This window comes from Canis aureus, chromosome 6 (genome assembly GCF_053574225.1).
Source record: "Canis aureus isolate CA01 chromosome 6, VMU_Caureus_v.1.0, whole genome shotgun sequence".
NCBI classification, from domain to species: domain Eukaryota; kingdom Metazoa; phylum Chordata; class Mammalia; order Carnivora; family Canidae; genus Canis; species Canis aureus.
The window spans coordinates 55,375,266-55,399,322 of NC_135616.1; the positions used below are offsets into that span (position 1 = coordinate 55,375,266).

Below are 24,057 nucleotides of genomic sequence, written 5' to 3' on the forward strand. Positions count from 1 at the left end.
GTGACAAATAGGCCTTTACCACTCCACAGATCCCACAGCAGGACAGGGGGGCAAATGAACTAACATGTGGATTGCTGTAAGATCCTCCACTTGTGTTTAGTTCTCAAAGCAAATCCATGAGATGAGACTGGATTCATCTTCTAGGACTGCCATAACAAAATACCAGACACAGGGTAGCTTACACAAGAGAAATTTATTTTCTCACGGTTCTGGAAGCAAGAAGTTCAAAATTGAGGTATTGTAAATTTCAGTTTCTGGTAAGCCTCTCTTCCTGGTTTCCAGCCATGTCTTCATGACCTTTCCTCTATGGTGTCTCTTCCTCTTCTTAGAAGGACACTGATCCTATCAGATTATGCCTCTGCCTTTATGGTTTCATTCAGCCTTACTTACCTCCTTAGAGGCCCTATCTCCAAATAGAGTCACATTGGAGGCTAGAGCTTCAAGTTTGTCTCCCTCTCAGATTTCTTCCCATTCAGTTTTCTCTCCCTTCCCCTATGACCCTCTGCACTTTTCTCATATTCCACATGAGTGAAACCATCTGATAATTGTCTTTCTCTGATTGACTAGGCTCCAACTCTTACACTGCTTCAGGAATGCTGACATAAACTCCCTTGGTGGACAAACCTTAGTCAGGCTCTGAACCCTCTTCTCCCCCAGGTATCCCTTGGCCAGCTAAACCTGGTTTTAGGATGCAGAAACCTGCCCCCCCAGGGCTAAGGGGTGGTCTCTGTACCTAGCAGCCATCATCTTCATTGTCATTCCAGCCAAAACACTGCTTCATTTCTCCAATGACATTACGAACAGTGGAAGGTAAGTTTTTTCAGCATCTGTTTTGTGAAATATCTTTTAATCATCAAAGCACTGAGATTGTGCTATTATCTCTGTTTTATGGGTGGGGCAGTGAGTTTCCCTTGGGCACCATTTGCCATAGTGTGATCCATGGAACAGTAATAGTAATGCTAAGAGATGAGGGTTGTGTAATTAAAAACACTCTGTGACTGGGACACCTGGCCTGGGTGGTTGGGCGGCTGCCTTCGGCTCGGGTCATGATCCTGGGATCCGGGATCGAGTCCCACATCAGGCTCCTGCGAGGGGCCTGCTTCTCCCTCTGCCGCTCTCTCGCTCTCTCTCTGTGTGTGTGTGTGTGTGTATGTCTCATGAATAAATAAATAAATCTTTAAAAAAAAAACACTCTGTGGCCAAATATGCTTGAGAAAGAGTGCAAGAGAGGATCGTGTTCATGAGCATAGACTCAGGAGTCACACACACCCTGGTTTGAGGCCAACTCTTAGCCATGTGGTTTGAGCAACTCAATAGCCTTACTTGCCTCATCTGTAAAATAGGAGTAATGAAACACTTGCTCCAGGAGGTCATTGTGAGCCTTAATATTATGAAGGAATAAAGCTCTCAGTACAGAAAGCCCTCAGTATATGTGAGCTCTTACTGGCACTGTAACAAGTTAAGTATTGACATCTTAAACCAGGTCTTATTCTTTTTTAGGGAGAGATTCATTTCACGTAGAAAAATACCCTGGTATACCTTTTGGAGAGTGGGCAGAGACAAGACTCTGAAGTTATAGGACAGAAAAAGTCAAGATTCAAACCTAGAATATCAAGTCAGAAAAACCAGAGTTCCATAGCAAGTGGGTACCTGGTAAGTGGCTGGCTGATTTCTCACTCAGGCTGGTTGTGGCCACAGGGACCAGGCTGACCCTAGAGTCTTTGCCTCCCTCTTTTGGGCACTACTCCACCCCCTTACACAGACACACACAGACACACACAGACACACACACACAAATTTTCAGGAAGAAAGCCACAGCACGAACTGAGTAGAAATCCTACCAATCAAGTATTCTTTCTTCTTTTTTGTTCCCTACACTTTTTTCTAAGGGAACATATTTCTATGAAGTTTAAATTCTTTTCAATGGGATGTATTACCTTTGTAACTAGATATTCTAACTTTTAAGAAAAAAAGACTAAAAATTTCTGAAGACAGCTCACTCATTACAAACCCTAGGAATCCTCCCCTGGCCATTCTTAAGTTAGGCATCCCCCTTTGCACTCACATTTTGGATTGAACTTCTCAGACTGTTTGTGTCTCTTGCCTTACTTAGCCAGGGACCCGAGCTCCTGCTGTATAGGGTCCCTGAATTCCTCGTGTTGATATTCCCAGCACCTCCATACCTGGCAGGCAAGCAGTGTCCTGCCACCAATGGGCCTGTGACTGAATTGGACATCTCCCCAGGAGGAGAGCCTGGTGAGGGAGTGGTGGGGTCCGAAATGCTGCCCCCCACTTCCTGTAGGACAAGTGCTCAGACACTGCACCTTCCAAGGCCCAGAGCGACATTCTTATTACATCCCGGAAATCCCCTGGTCGGGGGCTTTTGGGGTGACATCCAGTATGTAAATACGTGGGGTCGGGTCCTGGTGAACAGCAGTAGCAGAGCCCGATGTGAAAGTTCCACCAGCAGCAAAAGGTGCTTTCATTAGTCATTTCAACGGCACACAGCTGTAAGGAATCTGGCGGAGTTTGATTTGGCTGGGGGGAGTACATTTTCCACTCGTGGGCGTCTTGAAAACTTTCACACTGAAAAAAAAATAAAAAACAGTCAAAAAAATGGTCATAGTCCAGAACGGAAAGCCAGAAAAAGACGGCAGAAATGCGAGGGCAGTAAATATAATGGAGAGAGGCCCACACTTGGTGTCACTCTGGCCCTGCCACTTTACAGGTGTATGATGACCTTGGGCATGTCAGCCCCAGCTCTCCTGACCCTCCCATGCAAATAGAGATATAATGCCTCCCTGGGAGACAGAAAAGACTCACTGAGCCAGTGGGTGTGAACACCTGGCCTGACTGATAGGCCATATACAAAGGTTAGGCATTATTTGGGGGAACAGACACAGAAGACAGAGGGTGCATAGAAAAGAAACGAGGTTGAAGGCTGGGGAAGAGGCACTGCTGGAACCAGCCTCTATGCCTCCCTGCTGTGCCTGCAAAAGACCCACAGGAAGGGAAATAGATCAAAAAGAAACAGCTCTTCTAACCATGGTTGAGTCAGGGTCAAGTAGGCCAGGACTAGACTCTACTTATGCCCTGGTTATAATAGACTTGAGAATTTTTTCAGATTTTTTTTTTAAATAGATTTACTATGAATCCTGGAGCAGACCCTTCTGATAACCTTACCCTGCCTCTCCTGATTTTAACCTTGGTTTGTTCATGAGTGACATGAGAAGTCAGAATCCAAGCCAGAATCCTAATTCAGTTTGCCTGTTCCTTGGCAGAATCACTGAGCTTCCTTTCTTGCTCATTTTTTTTCCTCACATTTATGCATTTTTTCCCCTTTCACATTTATGCATTTGAAACATGTGCATTGAATGAGCTACACACAACAGGATGCAAGTGAAACTCACAATTTTTCTTTTTCTTTGTCCCCTCAATGCCACCATCTGGATTTATACTTTGCCTGCCCTTTGGGTGAAAGCTGAGCAATGCCATGCATGGATTTTCTAACCACTTTTAGTCATGAAATAAAGAGGCCCTTTGTCTTGGCCCTTAAAAGACCAGTCCAATGTAATTATCAGTACTCCACTCAACACAAAGCTTCCTTCTCTGGCTTTTCACTTCTGGTTTGGAAACCCACCGTACCAAGAGGGAGGGAATGGACTTCAGTATTTTCACTACTCTGCTTCCCTTGGCAAGCTGCTAATTCTCAGCCTCAAACCTTGGAAAAGAGGAGGGTGGGGGAAAGAGTACAGTTGTTCATGTCTCTTGATGTCATGACACACCTTTAGTGCCTTCAGGATTTAGCAAAGTTCAAATGCTCACTTTTCTCTAGGGCTGCTTTTGGGAACATTGCAGTAAGAAGACATGGCCACCAGGAGGCACTAAATGCCTTTTTCCTTGCCAGAATTGCCTACCAGCAGTCTTAACATGACCACATAATTTCCATAAGATAAAGCTAAATATATTTTCCCTGTTTAAAAACAAAACAAAGAAAATAAATATCTAAAACCAAAAGTATATCAAATTAATTAGCATAAACTAAATATAATTTTTAAATGATACTGACAAATCTTTTGTTTGACCAAACTTTAGTCAGGCTCCTGAGCCTTCTCCTAGGCCATCTGTAAGCTTCCTTATAAAACTTAGTTTTAGCAAAAACCCTGCTAAGTCAGTTTAACCTGAACCCTCCCCACCCCCATTCTCAATATTTGATCACCATCAATATCTGACCATGTTACTCATCCTTCAGCATCCCCAAGGTAATGTCTGATCCTCCCACCCCAACACCGCACCGCCACCTCCACCACCACCACCAACACCCCTCCATACCCTGCCTGCCTTCAGCAAGAATACCATTAGGCCAGTTTAGCCAGAATCCCTCTTATCTGTGATGTTTCCTCAAAGTAATTTTCCATCCATTAAACCCACTCAGATCCTTGGCTTAAATTTCTCCCTATTCATGCTATATTTGGAATTGATCCTAATCTCTCCCCACCACCCATAAAATCCCATTGCAATAGTCCCTATGTACCTATTGCAATGGTCCTGAGCAAAATCTGTCTTCCATCTTTACTAAGCGTCAATGAAATATTTTTCTTTACCAATACCCTACAGAACAAACTATTAAGAAAAATCTCCCAACTATTGTTTTTTAAGATTTTATTTTATGTAGTCATGAGAGATACAGAGCGAGAGAGAGAGAGACAGAGACACAGGCAGAGGGAGAAGCAGGTTCCATGCAGGGAGTCTGACGTGGGACTCCATCCCGGATCTTCAGGATCATGCCCTGGGCTGCAGGCGGCGCTAACCCGCTGCGCCACTAGGGCTGTCCCCTCCCAACTATTAAATGAAATAATTTACTAATTCCCCTCCTTCCCCCAATTATCACTGTGTAATTTAAAACCCTTGATTATAATTCACCTTCCCCAAAATTACAGTAGCAAACTTTTCACCAAGCACTACTTTTATGGCAAATTGTCATGTGAAGACCTTTAAGGGTGCTAGAGTGCCTTGCTAGATTCTGCGCCTGCTGAAGAGACAAAGATTTCTTAAGCACTTTACTTTGAAAGCAGTGTGCTCAGCACAATAGAATGAAATTAAGATGCATGATGCACTACCAAGACTTTGCTGCCACAGTCTGGGGGATTTGGGAAAGCCTTTCATGGAAAAGCTGGAATGAGAGAAGGATCTTGAAAGGGTTCTGATCAAAGATGGTGACAAAGAGGTTCCTGAATTCACCTCCTCCCACAGAATCACCAAATCTACAGCTACATCTACAGAGAGCAATTCCCTCTGAAAGAAATCTAGAAACTAGCTGAGTGACTCCTACACTTTGGCTGAACAAAAAAATACCTACATGACTGATACATCTTCAACTACCAGGACCCACTAAAAAGAAAGTAGGTGGCTTAGACAATCACAAAGGTTTGAGAAACAACCAAGAGCTGGGATCAGGCTGAATGAAAAAGTTCATCTTCTACACAAAACCACTCCACCAACACTGGGTGGGGTAGCTATTTAGATAAAACAGAAACCAATACAGAGAGTGAAAGAAAATGAAGAAACAGAGGACTATGTTCTAAACAAAAGAACAAGAAAAAACTCAAGAAACAGACCTTAATGAAACAAAGATAAGTGATTTCCTGGATAGAGAGTTGAAAGTAATAGTCATAAAGGTGATCACCAAGGTCAAGAGAAAATGAGAATTTCAAAATTCAAAGTGAGAATTTCAACAAAGTAATAGAATAGATTTTTTTAAAGTACTAAACAGAAATCACAGATCTGAGGAATATGATAACTGAATTAAAATATTCAATAGAGGAGTTTGATGGCAGACAAGTTCAGGTGGAAAGAAGAAAGATCAATGAACTCAAGAACAGGGTAGCAGAGGAATTTATCCAAACAAAGGACCAGAAAGAAAAAATAATTAAAAAGAATTAAGACATCTTAAAGACGTATGGGACATGTGAAGCAGACCAATATACACATTATAGAGGTCCCAGAAGGAAAAATAAAGGGGGTGGGGAAGATAGAGTAAAGGGGGTGGGAGTGGAGTAGAATACTTATTCAAATAAATAATGGCTAAGAATTCCTTAACCTGGGAAAAGAGACATCCAGATTCAGGAAACCTAGAAAGTTCCAAATAAGATGAATTCAAATAGCCCCACATGCTGAGATACATAATTAAGTTGTCAAAAGTTAAAGAAAAGGAGAGAATCTCAAAAGCAGAAAGAGAAAAACAATTTGTTTTGTACCAGGGAAACCCCAAAAGATTACCAGCAGATTCTTCAGCAGAAACTTGACAGGCCAGAAGAGAGAGGCACAATACATTCAAAGTGCTGAAAGACAAAAACAGACAACCAAGAATATTCAGCACAGCAAAGCTGTGCTTCAGAATTGAGGGAGAGAGAAAGAATTTTTCAGATAAGCAAAAGCTGAAGTTCATCACCACTAGACTGGACTTAACAAGAAAGGTTAAGGGGACTTCCTCAGGTTGAAACAAAAGGATGCTAATTAATAACAGGAAAACATATGAAAGTATGAATCTTGCCATCAAGGGTATAATATATAGTTAAATTCAGAATATTCTAATATTGTAATGGTGATGGGTAAATCACTTATACTATAATCTAGTATAAAGATTAGCAGCTAAAGTAGTAAAAATAACTATAACTACAATAATTTTCTAATTGATCAACAAGATTATAAGATGTAAATTGTGAGATCAAAAACACAACATATGTGAGAGAAAGTAAATATGTAGTTCTGTATGCATTTGAAGTTAAGTTGTTATCAGCTTAAAATAGACTGTTATAAGATGCTTTATGCAGGCCTCATGGTACCACAAAACAAATTCCATAGTAGACACACAAAAGATAAAGAGCAAGAAAACTAAGCATTCCACTAAAGAAAATCATCATATCACAAAGGAGAGCAAGACAAGAAGAAAGAAACAAAGGAATGGCAAAGCCAGAAAACAATTACAAAATGTCAGTAGTAAATCATACTTATCAATAATCACTTTAAATATAAATGGACTAAAACTACCTAGAAAGGAATTGCTTCAGCTTTAAGGACACACACACAACTAACGGTGAAAAGAATGGAGAAAGATATTCTATGCAAGTGGACACCAAAGGAAAACATGGGTAGCTATACTTATATCAGACAAAGTAGACTCTAAGATAAAGTCTATAATACGAGAAAATAGAGTCATGATACAATGATAAAAGAATCAATACAAGAAGATATAACAAAAAAAAAAAAACAAGAAGATATAACATCTGTAAATATTTATGCATCCAACCTAGAAGTACCTAAATATTTAAAGTATTTGCTTTGAAGAAGAGAAAAATAGACAGCAACACAATAATAGTAGGGACTCCAGCACCCCCACTTTCACCAATGGATAGATCATATTCAACAGAAGATAAAAGAGTTTTCTCTAAAATCAGGAGCAAAGCAAGCACTCTCACCACTTTTATTTAACATAGCACTGGGAGTCCTAGCCAGAAACAATCAGGCAAGAAAAAATAAAAGGCATCTAAATTGGAAAGGAAGAACTAAAACTCTACTATTTGCAGATTACATGATATTATATATGGAAACCTCTAAAGAATCCACCAAAAATCTGTAAGAACTAATAAATGAATTCAGAAAAGTTGCAGAATACAAAATCAATATATAAAATTAGTTGTGTTTATACACACTTAACTATCAGAAGGAAAAATTAAGAAAACAATGCCATTTACAATTGCATCCAGAAACAAACAAATGAACCCCTAGTAATACATTTACCCGATGGTTATAAAAGAAATTAAAGAAGACACAAATAAATGGAAAAATGTTCTGTGCTCATGGATTGGAAGAATTAACATTGTTAAAATGGCCATACTGCCCAAATGATCTACAGATCCAATGCAATCCCTATTAAAGTCTAATGACATTTTTCACTGAAATTTTTTTAAAAAATCCTAAAGTGTGTACGAAATTGCAAAAGACCCTGAATAGCCAAAGCAATCTTGAGAAAGAACAAAGCTGAAGATATCACACTTCCCAATTTCAAAATAAACTACAAAGCTGTAGTAATCAAAATAGTGTGATATTGACATAAAACAGACACATAGATAAGAGAGCCCAGAAATATGCCCATGTAAATGGGGAAAGGGCAGTGTCTTCAATAAACGGTTTTGGGAAAACTAGACAGCTACATTCAATAGAATGAAACTGATCCAATATCTTACACTATGCATAAAAACTAACTCAAAATGGGTTAAAGAATTGAATGTAAGACCAAAAACTATGAAACTCCTTAAGAAAGCTTAAGGGTAAGTTCCTCGACTTTGGTGTTGACAATGATTTTTTTGTATTTGACACCAAAAGTAAATGCAACAAAAGCAAAATGAAACAAATAGGTCTACACCAAACTAAAAAACTTCTGTACAGCAAAATGAAACCATCAACAAAAGAGAAATGAAACATGAAATGGGAGAAAATTTTTGCAAATCATATATCTGATAAGGTGTTAATATCCAAAATAAATAAAGAAATCATACAGCTCAATAGGAGGAAAAAGCCAATTTAAAAATAAGCAGACAGCGATCCTGGGGTGGTGCAGCGGTTTGGCGCCTGCCTTTGGCCCAGGGCACGATCTTGGAGACCTGGGATCGAATCCCACGTTGGGCTCCCGGTGCATGGAGCCTGCTTCTCCCTCTGCCTGTGTCTCTGCCTCTCTCTCTCTCTCTCTCTCTCTCTCTCTCTGTGACTATCATAAATGAATAAAAGTTTTAAAAAAATAAAAATAAAAATAGGCAGACAGGGGATCCCTGGGTGTCTCAGTGGTTTAGCACCTGCCTTTGGCCCAGGACGTGATCCTGGAGTCCCGGAATCGAGTCCCACATCAGGCTCCCTGTATGGAGCCTGCTTCTCCCTCTGCCTATGTTTCTGCTTCTCTCTCTCTCTCTCTGTGTCTCTCATGAACAAATAAATAAAATCTTTTTTAAAAATTTAAAAATTAAAAAAATTAAAATGGGCAGACAACCTAAATAGGCATTTTTCCAAAGAGGACATAAAATGGCCAAAGTTCAAAAAAAGGTGTTCAACATCACTAGTCATCAAAGAAATGCAAATTAAAAACTTCACACCAGTTAGAATGGTTATCATAAAAAAAAAGAAGTAAGTGTTGGTGAGGATGTGGAGAAAGAAACCCCTTGTGTATTATTGGTGGGAATGTAAATTGGTACTGGTAGTATGGAAACAATATAGAGGTTTCCATAGTACCAAAAATTAAAACTAGAACTACCATATGATCCAGCAATCCCACTTCTGGGATATATTCAAAGAAAATGAAAACAGGATATCAAAATGATATTTTCACTCTCATGTTATAATAGCATGATTCACAATAGCAAAGATACGGAAACAACCAAAGTGCCCATCAATGGATAAATGCATAAATAAGATGTGGTGTATATATGCAATTAAATGTTATCTAGCCATAAAAAAAAGAACCATTTGCAACAATGTGGATGGATCTTGAGGGCAAATGCTAAGTAAAATATGCTAGACAGAGACAAATACTGCTGGTGTCACTTATATGCAGAACCTTAAAAACAAAAAAACAAACAAACAAACAAACAAAAAGTCAAATCATAGAAACAGAGAGTAGAAAGTGTTTGCCAGGGACTGGGGGTGGGGATGTTGGGAGGGGTTGGTAAATGGGTACAAACTTTCAGTTATAAGAAGAATAAGCCACCTTGGTGGCTCAGTGGTTGAGCATCTGCCTTTGGCTCAGGTTGTGGTCCTGGGGTCCTGGAATCAAGTCCTGCATCATACTCCACACAGGGAGCCTGCTTCTCCCTCTGCCTATGGCTCTGCCTCTCTCTCTGTGTGTCTCTTATGAATAAATGAATACAATATTTTTTAAAAAGATACATAAGGTCTTAGGAGTTAATGTAAAACATGGTGACTATGGCTGATAACGCTGTATTGCATAACTGAAATTTCCTAAGAAAGTAGAACTCAAATGTTCTCACAAAAAGAAAAAAAAAAATAAACGTGAGGTGATGGCCATGTTAATGAACTAGATGAGGGAATTCTTTCAGAATGCATTCATATATCAATTCACTGGGATGAACGTTTTAAATATCTTACAATTTTATTTGTTAATTATACCTCAATTAGGCTGAAATTTAAAAATACTTTTATTAAGTATTCTATTAATAACATCCATTTGTTCAGATTTGGACTATGTATCAATTACTGTGGCCATACTTAAACATGGTATCATTTTATCCTGACAACACCCTTACAGGATAATCACTTGATCATACCCTATTTAGGATTGTCAGATAAAGTACAGGAAGCCCAGTTGTGATACTGTAATTTATATTAAGCAAATATAGTCTAGTCTTTACTTTTTGGCTCACAGTTCTCAGCACCCTTGCAATTTCCTGTGTGTGGAGAGGGAGAAAGGTGTCTTTTGTACTGCTCCTGAGGATGGGGGCTGGTTGCAGTGGACTGGAGGGGTAGAACTCTCAGTCCCTACCTCCCCACCGAAGTCTGGCAAAGGCAGAGAGGCTGGGGGTTGAATTGATTGGCTATGGCCACTGATATAATCAATTTTGCCTATGTCATAAAAACCTAAGAACTGAGTTTGGAGAACCTCTAGGTCCATGAACACATGGAGTGCTGGGAGAGTAGCATGCCTAGAGAAGGCATTGGAAGCTCAGTGCCTTTTCCCCATGCCTTGTCCTCTATATCTCTTTCACCTAGATGCTCATCTGTATCCTTTTTCATTTCTTTTTGTGATCAACTGGATGGTAATCCGGTAAGTAAAATGTTTCTCTGAGTTCTGTGAGCTGCTCTAGCAAATTAATCAAACCCAAGGAGGGGATCATGGGAACTTCTGATTTGTAGCCATCAGAAGCACTTCCAACTGATGTCTGAAGAGGAGGGGACTGGAGGCAGTCTTGTGGGACTGAGCCCTCAATCTTTAGAATCTGATACTATCTCTGGGTAGGTAGAGTCAGAATTGAGACCTATTGTAGGATACCCAGCTATGTCCAGAGGATTGCTTTGAGGTGTGGAGGGTACCTCCAGGCCCCCATGTACATGTTGGAATTGAGTCCAGGAAGCCAAAGACAAGTTAAATTTGAATCCAATACACAATGAAGTATAAGTATGTCCCATGCAATACTAAAGTCATACTTATTGCATGGGACACAAATATTTCATGGGGCATATTTATACTAAAAATTTGTGGTTTATCTGAAATTCAAATTTAACTAGGCATCTTGTATTTTTATTTGGTAAAATTGGCAAGCTGACCCTATTTTTTATGGATAAGAAAACTGAGCCTTCAGGAAGATAAGTAACTTGACCCAAGCTAACACCTGGTAAGCAGTATCACTGAGGAACCCCAAACTTACTGAACCACATCTCTTCCATATTATAGTGCCCCTTATTTTCCAGGGAGTTGTCTTCATCTGCCAGATGCTTCTATCTTCTGTTAAAATAACCATATCACCATTCCCAGGTAACTAGAAGAAAAGTTTTCCTTCCCAGCCAAGAAGGATCCACTGAAAGGTGAATTTTCATGACTAATATTCCCAAATCTATCCTCCTTGCTAGCTTACCTCTTTTGGAAAAAAAAAAAAAATGAAAACCTCATGTTTTTCATGCTGATACTCATATTACCCTAGTTTTTTCATGGCTACACAAATAAAATGAAATTTAAATACAACAGTCCATCCCAAGTTGTCCTTCTGGCTTACATTACCTGAAACATAATATAGTAATTTAAACGCAAACATGAACAGGAAAAAAACTGTAGTGTCATCGCACTGTAAGGACATCACATGTTTAGCACTTCCTTATGTTGTTGCTTCTATGTCAGATCTTCCAACATTGGAATGATAGTACATCGAGCCAACTTGTCTCACTGTAGCATTTATTGTGCTGTGATGGGACTATAGCAATAAAGTACACCTCAACAAGGTCAAGGTTAACCTCTGGCAGAAAAATTAGGCAACAAAGAATGTGTAAAGGAGTTTATCCATGTACAAAGCTTGAAACAGTGCCAGGCAAATAGCAAGTGCTCAGTAGATGTGAGCAAATGTTATCATTCATTTTAAAATGGGAGGACAATATTGATGGTCCGAACAGGAAGTGGTCTTGTAATGAATAAGCCATAAACAATACAGAAAGATAGAGAAGATAATGGTGGTGTGCAGGGGTTAAAAAAAAAAAAAAAAAAGTTAGGACTGAGAGAGAATGGAGGAAGTCCACTCATTCATTTAGTAGCTATGTACTGAGCTATGTGCTAGCCTTATAAGTCTGGGGAGTCTGGCGAGAGAGGCAGGTTTTTTTGTTGTTGTTGTTGCTTTTATTTATTTATGATAGTCACAGAGAGAGAGAGAGAGAGAGAGAGAGGCAGAGACACAGGCAGAGGGAGAAGCAGGCTCCATGCACCAGGAGCCCGACGTGGGATTCGATCCTGGGTCTCCAGGATCGCGCCCTGGGCCAAAGGCAGGCGCTAAACCGCTGCGCCACCCAGGGATCCCGAGAGGCAGGTTTTTGTAGCACAGTGTGATAATTGTGCCATGACAGAGTGGGGCCCAGAGACAAAGGGAACTGGAGACACTCAAGGTGGTCAAAAAGGAGCCAAGGTGATTTCCCAGTGTGATGCCTCCCCTGCCCCTTACTGGGGCAATGAGAGCTGGCCAGGCTAAGCTTGGAAAGACTTGGAATGCGCAATTCCAGGTAGAAGAGTCAACAATGAGTAAAAGCACAGGCTTAAAACAGTGAAATGTGCATGGAGAAGGTGGAAACAATTCAGTTCTCCTCTCCCTTGAGAAACCGGACGATTATTGAGGAATCTGTAGTGATTAAGACAGCAGACCAATTCTGGTCCCCTGAAGAAGGGAGCCCACCAAAAGGAAGACTTCTCCCATCTTCAGCCAACTTAAGCAAGGTAGATACCACAAGATGAGAGATTCGGGGGCATAGAGGAAACAGTGTGTCCTCATCATAAATTGACAGACAGGTCTTCAGTGCTATATGGTAACCACCGAAAATGTTATAACATGTTGCATCTTAATTAACTGCATTAATATCACTTGTAACCAAAAGAGTTCTAACCAATACATGGGCCTTCCACATTAATTCTCATAACCATCCGAATGTGGACTTTATTATCCCCATCTTACATAAGTGGAAATTGACCCCTGATGAGATTAAATGGTTTTTCTCAAGATTGCCAGTAACAGGAAGAGTAGGAATTAAACCTTTCAATATCATACATAATTTTATTTCCCTTTTCTTTCCACCTCTTTCTTTTTAAGGTCTTATTTCTTTATTCCTGAGAGACACAGAGAGAGAGGCAGAGACAGGCAGATGGAGAAGCAGTCTCCCCACAGGAAGCCCGAAGTGGGACTCTATCCCGAGACCTAGGGATCACGCTCCAAGTTGAAGGCAGATGTTCAACCACTGAGCCACCCAGGTATCCCTCCACCTCTTTAATTAAAACACAGCCTTCAAGACCCTGCTTAGATCCCACCTCTCCTGCAAAGCTTTCCCTGACCTCCCAGGACACAGCAAGGCCTTTCATATACAAAGTACTCAGTAACAGTTTGATGCAAGTAAGGAAGTTCTGTAGGCAAAAGCTAGTGGTATAGGAAGGAGAGAAGAAACAATTTGTACAAAGGCACAGAATCAAACTAGAACAAAACTACACCCTTCTTCCGTATCTCTCGCTTTAATATTATGTTTTGCCAACTCCTTAATAATTAGAAAAAAATAGACAATTCTGGTTGAAGTATCTCTGTACTTGCTCCTTTATGCCATATGTATTTTTTGATTGCCTCCAATGGACAAGGCTCCGTGAGAGACACAAAGATGAATTAGATCCAGACCTGTACTCATAGACATGTTCACTAAGAGAATGACCTATACATAAATATCTGTGATAAAATGTACAAAGTGGAAACAGTCATAAACAAGGTACGGACTGCTATCGGTTATTAGAAGAACCCATCACTTCCAGGTGGGAATCTTTGTGATGGTTTCCTAGAAGCAATAGTGTTGCTGCTAGGCTTGCAAGGAGAATAGCCTTTGCGAAGGTGAAGATGGATTCTAGGTCATTCTAGGAGGCAGAGGAAACCACATACAAAAATAAAGATGGTAAAACTCAAAGTCCACTAAAGAGAACTGAGAAGATTGGTTTTACTGCAACATTGGAGATAGAAGGAAGAGAGTGGGAAATTAAGTTGCAAACACAAGTGAAGCCAGATCATAGGGTGGAAAGAACATGGAATATTGGAGTCCTGAGATAAAATTCTAATTCTGTCATTTACAGCCTATGTGAACTTAGGCAAATTACTTAAATCTTCTGAAGCTCATTTGCCTCATCTATTAAAGTGGGACCAGGTAGGTGGGTCCCCAAACATGCAATAATATAATGTCTCTTCCATCAGAGATTCTTTAAATACTGATTCAACTATTTTTTTTTTAAGGAGAGGCTAAGCACTGATTCACGTAGAGACCCTCTGCCTTTCCTCTACTGTCCCAAGCAATTCCAATGTTCCACCCAGCCAAACAGTACTCTGTAGTTAACCTGAGTCTTCTTCCTTAAAACTAGGTGCCGACCCTCCAACAGGAGTTCCTAGTGAATTCAATTTCTCGTGATGTCTTGACACCCCTGACCAGTTGTGACTTTGAACTTATTCCCCTCCGGCCTGTCCCTTGGCTCAACTCTGCTCCAGGAAAGGTTGTAAGGATAATGAGATTACATACAAAGAGTGCTCTATAAGAATAGCTATTGTTATCCTTAATGCACAAATTGGGAGGAGGGGAAACTAGAGCCATGGAGACTGATTAGGGGGTAATTTAGGAAGACTCATAATCCAAGGAAAGAATCTGAAGGCCTGAAATAAGAGAATGGTGGTGAGGACAGGGAAGAAAGGATAAATTTTAAAATTCTCATGGAATTGGAACCCCTCAGACTTAGCAAACAATTGATTTTAAAATTCTCATGGAATTGGAATCCCTCGGACTTAGCAAAAAAATGAGATCAAGGAAGAGGTTGAATTCCGGGCTCTGGAAGGATGTGTGTCATTAATACAACTAGTGAAGAGGGAAAAGGAGCTAGTTTGGAAGGGAAGTCAGTGACTTGGGGCCACATTCCATCTCAGGGGCCAGTAATACAACCAGATAGAAAAGGGCATGGGCCAGGGACAGGTTCTCTCCTTGACAAAACTCTGCTCAGGCTCCCCTGAACTCTCTTCTCAACCAGGATCTTTCTTTCAAGAGTCTGTGTTCATTTCCACATCGTTCCACTTTAGCAAGAATCCTGCTAAGTCAATTTAGCAAAAACAAAAACAAAAACAAAAACAACCCTCCCCCACCAATGCTGTTTCCTCTTAGTCATCTTCCATCCACTGACACCCAAATCTATTCCTTGGTTATAAATCTCCATTCATCCTTGTGGGGTCAGCCTTTCTCCTACTAAAATAGTTTTTCTAAGTGAAATCTTGTTTACTACTCTATGTCCAGTTCTAGTTTTTCCTCTAGCATTTAGCAATTCAGTCCTGCTCAAGGGGAGTTGTAAGTGGTAAATATACACACAACATTTCATGTGTCCATGGAGGCTCTATGAATGCACAACAAGGAGGCCAAGCCTGGGAACTATGAACAAATCATGACTGGCCCTACTTTCTACACATTTTTGTTCTCTTTTCAGTCAGGATGACTCTTTAAATCTATTGATGAACTTTCTACTCCTTTGGATTCTTAGTCATATGGGCATGAAAGGCAGAATAATGGCTCCCAAAATATGTCCACCCCTAATCATGAGAATCTGTGACTATATTACCTTACATAACAAAGGGTATTTTGCTACTATGATTAAGTTGAGGATTTTTAAATGCAGAGCTTGTTCTGGATTATCCCAAGGATTCTCATAAAGGGAACACAGGAGAGTCAGAGATAGAGAGACAGAGAGCTGATGCTGCCACCTTGTTGGCTTTGAAGATGGAGGAAGAGGTATGAGCCAAGGCCTGATGGCAGTTGCCAGAAGAGGCAAGGGAACAGATTCTGTCCTAGAGACTCTAGAAGGAATCCAGCCCTGTTGACACCTTGATCTTAGCCAAATGAAACCCAGTTCAGATTTCTGGCCTTCAGAACTGTAAAACAGTAAATTTGCATTGTTTTAAACAACCATGTTTATGGTAATCTGTCATCACAGCAACAGGAAACTCATACAATATGTGTAGTGAATGGCCAATACCTTATGACCAACTGATGGACATTTGAACATTTAAAGGTTTGGACTAATAACCTTTAAGAACGGTCAGTGCTTCACAGTTGTGGTTCTCTACAAGGGCGACTTTGCCTCACCCTCCCCAGGGGAACTGGAAAAGTCTAGATCTTTTCTATTGCTACAACTGGGGTCTGGGTACTACTGGCATCTAGTGAGTAGAGGCCAGGATGCTGCTCATCATCTCATGTTGAGCACAGCAGAGATCCCACAACAAAGAATTATCCAGTCCAAAATTTCAATAGTGCCAGGGTTGAGAAACATTCTCTTATAGGCTGCAACCAAGTTCAGAAACCGATGACATTCTAAAGAATGCTATTTTTAAAGAGAGAAATTATTCCACTACTTACTAAATCATTTTAACAGAATAGGAATCTAACCATGCCTCTTGAATCGACTACTGATTTATAGGAAACAGAATGGAGGACCTTTTAAAAAAGCACCAGCAATCAGCAAAATCTAAAGGATGAATGTCTCAGTTTTTCTACACATTGCAAGAGGGACAAAAGACAGAGGTACACGGATGGGGGAAATCTGTGAAATAAAAGAGATGTAAGAGATTTACTGAGTAGGCACCTGGCTGACTCTGTCAGTGGAGCATGCAACTCTTGATCTCAGGGTTCTAGCTCCGTGTTGGGTGTAGAGATTACTTAAAAAATAAAATCTTTGAAAGAGAGAGAGAGAGATTTACTGGGTACAATAGGTAGAGATGATTTGGATCCTAATTCAAACAGATAGACTGTAAAATATGTACATGTACACTTATGAGACAATTAGAAACTTAAAATTGACTAGATGGTACACCATATTAAATAATTATTGCTGGGATACCTGGGTAGCTCAATGGTTGAGCAAGTGCCTATGGCTCAGGTCGTGATCCCAGGGTCCTGGGATTGAGTCCCACATCGAGCTCCCTGCATGGAACCTGCTTCTCTCTCTGTCTATGTCTCTGCCTCTCTCTGTGTGTGTCTCATGAATAAATAAATAAAATCTTTTTTTAAAAAAGGAATTATGCTAATGTAGGTGAATTACTTGTCTTGTGATTACTTTTTCCAAAGGAGTCTTGATCTATTAGAACTACCTATTAAAATGTTTACAGATGAGATAATATATCCAATTTGCTTCAAAATAATACAAGTGAGGAGCTGTGTGTGACACCAGATCAAGCCATGAGTTGATAATTCTTGAAGCAGGGTGGAGGGCACATGGGGGGTTATTACACTATTCTCTCTACTTTTCTGCATATTTAAATTTTTCCATTCTAAAATGTTTTTTTCCATTCTAAAACATTTTTAAAGAAAATCATGAAAATGTCTATCTCTATGAAAAATTCCTATTTTTCAGCAACAGAGAGAATGATCTTTTCCTCTTTCCTGCATTTCCTCATCTCTCCAGATGATCTGCTCACATTTGTCATGCTGAGAATCCCAACCAATCCCAACCAAAGCAGAAAAGGAATAAATATCCAGAATTCTCTTACCATTTGTCAGGTGCTAAATAAATAGAAAACATTCTGATTTAAAGCGTGGGGAGTTCACTTGCAAAGAGAGAGACGCTAACTCTCTGAGGCTCTTGGAAACAAGAGCTGAAAGAGGAACTGATCCTCAAAAGACTGGCACCAGTCCTGGGCACAGGCTAAGGCATAACCTTCAGTGCCAATTGGGAAAAAGACCACGCAGCTGAGTGACCGGTGAATCCCCAGCACTGGCAGGTGCCTGGCACATGGTGGGTACCCTATAAACATGTCCTGAGGGAAGGAAGGAGGAAGTTGATCCAGTGGGTTTAGTTCTTAAGTAAGCTTGAATTAAATGTCTTACGGAGCTTTAGCAGTATTTTCAACCCCCCTCCAACCACCACAACTGTAATGTGACATCAGCACAGCAGACTCTGTCTGAACAAGAACTTTCAGGGAGGTGCTGGGCTGAAGCTGACAGCTGCTGCTGTATTAAGTAAATCTTACACTTAAATAGCTACTACTCAAGAAGTCCACTTAAGTGCTGCCAGCTCTGTTCTTACCTTTATCACAGTCCTTAAAGTAGAGAGTGTGGAGGGCCCAGCGCACTGAGGCGGAGTCAACCCCCAGCTGGCTTCACCCCTCCTCCTGTCTGGAGTTAACAACACCGTGGCGTCAGATACTTTACAAGCCCTCCAAGGGCGGAGGTCTTATGCTGTGTTCTTATCACAAAAGTAATAATTACAGACAGACCGAGGACGCCTGAGTGGCTCAGCGGTTGAGTGTCTGTTTTCAGTTCAGGGCATGTTCCTGGAGTTCTGGGATCGAGTCCCGCATCGGGCTCCCTGCTTCTCCCTCTGCTTATGTCTTTGCCTCTCTGTTTCTGTGTCTCTCGTGAATAAATAAATAAAATCTTTAAAAATAAATAAATACAGACAGACCAAAAGGAGAGAGAGAGGGAGGGAAGGAAAGAGGAAACTTTTGGAGAAGATGGATATGTTTATGGCATATATCACAGTGATGGTTTCACAAGTGTGTACTTATCCCAAACTCATTAAGTTGTATACAATTTTGTGCAGTCATTTAAAAGATTTATTTATTTATTTGAGAGAGAGAGAAAAAGAGAGAGAGAATGCTAGTAAGCGAGAGGAGGGGCAGAGGGAAAGACTTAAGTAGACTGTGAACTGAGCCCAGAGCCCCAGGCAGGGCTCATCCAGGGACTCTGGTATCATGACCTGAGTGGAAATCAAGACTTGGACACACTGGACTGAGCCACCCAGGCGCCCCAAAATGGTAGTAGTATACTCCAATGAAGAGACTGTGCAGGTGTTCACTACAGGCACAAATTTCATACTGTACATGTACAAATAATTGTATTATATGATGTATGCAATCCCAACATTTATGTAATTTGTGTCACTTAGGTCAGATGTAACTCAGAGGCTATGCACCTAATCCCAGAAAAATCTCAAGACTAGACCCTCTTCCCCTAGTTCCCAAAGATGCCATAAATCCCTACCCTTCTCTGGCTCTTGGAGTTCTGCGGGGGTTAGGATCACTGGTAGTCAAGACCAAAGTCTTTTGTAAAATGAAGAACCCATGCATAACTTGAATAACCAGCATCCAAAGAGATAGTTTCATTTTTGAATTTTCATCTTTCATCTTTAGATTTCTTAAAATGTGGTTCAGCCAAAAAACTACTAGATCTTTTTTTTTTTCAGTTTTCCCCATTGCCATCCTCTAAAGGGCTAAAGAAGATGCTTTTATATTGTTAATATCTATTATCTATAAACAAAGTGAATAACTGATTGTTTCCAATTTTCTTGCAGAATGCTGGCATTTTTCGTATTATTCAACATTAATTTTTTTAAAGAAAATATATTGGTTTCCTTAAATAATAACCTTAAAATTGGGTTTGAAATTCATAAACAGGATCACCTGGATCGCTCAGAGTAGCATGTGATTCCTGATCTCAGGGTGGGTGAGTTTGAGTCCCATGTTGGGTGTAGACATTACTTAAATTAAAAAAAAAACTTTAGAAAAAGAAAAATTCAGAAACACTGTGACGCCTTTTTGGTTAAGGTTTTTAAAGGTTTTTAAAAGGCTCCATCTTAAGTAAAATGCTGGGCAGTAGAGGGCGCTCTCAACTTGCTGGGGCAAGAATTGTTGGAAGTGCAACAGAGGAGGGGCCTGGCCCGGAATCCTGGGCTTCCGGCTCTGCCCAGTCCTCCTGCCTGCAGAAACACTGCCTTGTGCCTTTCTGGACCCTCAGCTACAATGTGCCTATTCATCTGCCTTTGGTGAGCCAACCTCTGCTGAGGGTTCTTCCCGGGGCAAGGTTGGCTGCTAAAAAGATCCTCTTTTGCCAATGCTCCTGCTTTTTGAATGAAGTATTTCACAGTTGACAGATTGTGTTCCCATGCCCTATCTTGCATGCTGTCCTCCACCTACAGTATTCCCTGGTCTCAGGATGCGTGGGATAAAAAGAGTATTCAGTGGGTTCCTGGCTGGGTCAGTGGGAGGGGTGAGCAAATCCTGATCTCAGGGTCATGAGTTAGGACCTCATGTTAGGTTTAGAGATTACTTATTTTAGTAATACATAAATACATAAATAAATAGATAAATAAATAAACTTTTTTTTAAAAAAGTATTCAGGACCATAACCTAATTTGGGTGAAGTTTGGACTTAAGTGTAAGTCCCAACCAAGCACTTACCGCAGGTCACCCTGAGAATGTTACCTAACCTGTGAGCACCTTTGACCTTCACAGTAGAATGAGCTATGTGGTAAATAAGGAAGGTGCTGAATAAAAAACATCCACCATAGGATGAGTGTTCAAAGTATGGCTTCTTTGTACTCCCCTTGTATATATTTCTGCAAGGTGCATTGCAGAAAAGCAGGGAAACTTTCTGTGGCAGGGAATCTGGAAAGAAAAGATAAAGGGAAAGAAATCTGATCCAAGTCATTGGAGATACAAGAAAGGGAACTGGAAGGAGCCCAGCTTCCCCCACAGTGATGGCTCTATGGAGGCCTTCCTGGAGGAAGGGGAGTGTTAAAGTGAATCATCAGGGTATGTGTTTATTTCCTCGGCAGAGTTGTTCTCCTCCAGCTTTGCTTGTGACCAAAGATATCTCATGAACATAGGGCTATTGTTAAAGCTCAGTACAGAGCCCTCTAGTCATAATATGTATTTTATGCAAGCAGTGAAGAGAAATAAACAGGGTGTGGCAATGCCCTGAGAGGGTCTAGAAAGTTGGTGGAAGAAAGCCTTAAGGATTGATAAATGATACCTAACTACTAATGGCTGACAGAGTAAAGGAAAAAGAAGCCCTTGGTACATAATAGCATGAAGCAAGACATATCACTTTTAGGAATATGCTATAAAGAAGTGATCAGGGAGATGCCTGGGTGGCTCAGTGGTTGAGCATCTGCCTTTGACTCAGGGTGTGATCCAGGATCCTAGAATTAAGTCCATATCAGGTTCCCCATAGGGAGCCTGCTTCTCCCTCTGCCTATGTCTCTGCCTCTCTTCCTGTATCCCTCATGAATAAATTAATAGAATCTTAAAAAAAAAAAAAAAGTGGTCAGGGTCAGAGGTTCTTCCCCAGTAAAGGACCCAGTCCCAAGCTAGAGGCCAGCTCTCTCAGACACGCCACTGGCCCAAGGCAGCTATATCTTTATTAGAAAATGCAGTCAAAACCAAAGTGTTATAAACTGAATTGTATCCCCTGCAAAATTCATATATTGAAACCCTAACCCCCAACATGACTGTATTTGGAGATAGGAAGTCATAAGGGTAGGGCCCTAATCCAATAGGTGTCTGACAAAAAGAAGAGACACCAAAGAGTTCTCTCTGCACACAGAGGAAAGCCCGTGTGAAGACACAGCATGAAGGGGACTCGGCAAGCCAGGATGACAGGCTCACCAGGAACCAACTCTGCTGACACCTTGATCTTAGACTTCCAGCCTCCGGAACTCTGAGACAATAAATTTCTGTTGTTTTAGCCATGAGTTTATGTTGTTCTGTTTTGGCAACCCTAGAAAAGTAATATGTAAAAACTTTTAATGATTTTACCTTCCCTTATATTTTCTTGCCTTGTGTCTAATTAAGATATTACCTGAGCATGGTAACTAACATTATGACCATCTAGTTGCTTTTTTGGTCCCTGTTAAACCTCGTATCATTTACATTGTGGCATTTTCTCTTCTTTTTATACAGAAGATCACTTAGGGGACTGGCAGAAAAATTGGTGAGTAAACCAACAATTGATATGCTGCAACATTACGGATATTTTGATGTAGCCCATTTGACCACTGAACTTTAACTTTTTTTTTTTTAATTACCAAGTGCTAAACCAGTGGAAGATGCTAGTGAGGCTCAGCGTGGGAGTGAGAATGAAAGACAGTCCAGTATAGCAGAGACTGGGCAAGGGGTCATGATGTGCTGGAGGGGAGTGGCAAGGGTGTTCCCACTATTTGGTTGTTTTCTAAATAAGCTATAATTTAATGTCTGGGAAGTTTTGGGATCATGAAATGGGATGGATATTAAAATGTGCAGATATTCAATGTCATAGGGTCTAAATATGGAATGCCGGCTAAGACCTTCCTCTGCAGAGGCTGGCACTCATAATGTCATCTTGGCAATCGATACAGTTTCTGAAGGGAATGGTGAATAGAAGCATGGATCACACACGTTTTTATTTTGGGAGAACTAATCTGGCAGACAAAAAAAGGCAGTCCAGGGAAATTTTTAGTGTCTGGTAACAAGTGTGCTGTTGCCTGGAAGAGCAAGCCAATGTTCCCATAGGAGATGGTGAAACACTAAATAAATAGAACCCTAGTCAAATGACCTAGGGTTCACTCCTGGTAGAAAACTGGACTAATGGGTATGAATCATACTGAGTTTCCACCTATAGATAGATCACCAAAATAGGACAGGAGGTGGACAACAAATGAGAAGTTGTGAGGATTGCTGAGACTCTAAGCTTCATGGGTACTCAGAATTATCTCTGGCACTCTGATGCCACATGATAGGAAGCAAGGCTGAATCTTTTGGGTAATGGCATCAAAGTCCCTTATTTTGATGGATCCAGAAAGTGATGGAAAATAGGCCTGTGCCTACCAGAGATACCATTTATAGATATAACCCAGGGAGCTGGAAATGATCAAGGCAGAGCAAATAAGAAAGTTCTGGGGTACTATGCTCAAAATAAGCCAATCAGAGAAGGACAATTAATATATGATTGCACTCATATGTGGAATTTAAGAAACAAAACAGGATCATAGGGGAAGGGAGGGAAAAATAAAATAAGATAAAATCATAGAAGGAGACAAACCAGAGACTCAACAATAGGAAACAAACTGAGAGTTGCTAAAGAGAAGAGGGGTGAAGCGATGGGGTAACTGGGTGATGGGCATTAAGGAGGGCACTCAATGGAATGAGCACCGGGTGTTACATGCAACTGATAAATCACTAAACTCTATCTCTGAAACTAAAACAAAAAAAAATCTAGAACTCATTAAATAACTGAGATATCTATTAATATATGCTATGGACTGAACAGTGTACAATCTCCCAAAATTCATAGGTTGAAGCCCCAAGCCCTCAGTGTGGCTGTATTTAGAGTATTTACTCTAAATACAATAACTAAGGTTAAATGAGATCATAAGGGTGGAGCCTTGTTCCAACAGAATTAGTGTCCTTATTAGAAGAAACACCAGAGAGCTCGCTCACTCTCTCTCGCCACCACATGAGGACACAGTAAGAAGGTAGCCCCCTGCAAACCAGGAGGAGAGCTCTCACCAGGAAGTAAACCCACTGGCACTTCATCTGAGACTTCCCAGCCTCCAAAACTGTGATAAACTTCTGTTGTCTAAGACACCTAATTTATGGTATTGTGTTATGGCAACCCAAGCAGACTAGTACAGTGTACAAGAAATCTAATAATTTCTCTTGGCTGGCTATATTCAACAAAAGTTAATCCACCTCTGAAGAAAAATTCAAAAGGTTGTTAGTTGCTGGTGAAAGGCAAACTACAGTCAATTATTTGTTGCATCCTACCTTAAATACATGAGATAAAAGTTTTACCATGAAGGATATTATTTATTGTCTTTTTCCTCATTGTGAAAGCTTTTACTGTTTGGAAAAGAAAATCTTGTACAGCTCCCTAGCTATTTCTCAGGAAACATTCTCAGAAGCAGAATTACTAAATGGAAGATTATGTTACATTTTAAGGTTCTTTGATAAGCATTTCCAAAGTACTCACCCAAATGTTTTAACCAATTTA

The 24,057-nt window shown here is 40.5% G+C and overlaps 1 long non-coding RNA gene across 2 annotated transcripts; it reads right to left on the minus strand.

Moving 5' to 3' along the window:
- Window positions 1-230: 230 nt before the first annotated feature.
- Window positions 231-14,946, minus strand: LOC144315217 (uncharacterized). 2 transcript variants are annotated; one of them, XR_013380970.1, is made up of 4 exons: window positions 14,618-14,946; window positions 11,433-11,509; window positions 9,758-9,897; window positions 231-2,586 (listed from the first exon to the last, which is right to left on the minus strand). It is a non-coding gene; the product is annotated as an uncharacterized LOC144315217 (long non-coding RNA). The 2 variants fall into 2 exon arrangements; XR_013380969.1 differs by having other exon boundaries at window positions 11,433-11,560.
- Window positions 14,947-24,057: the final 9,111 nt, after the last annotated feature.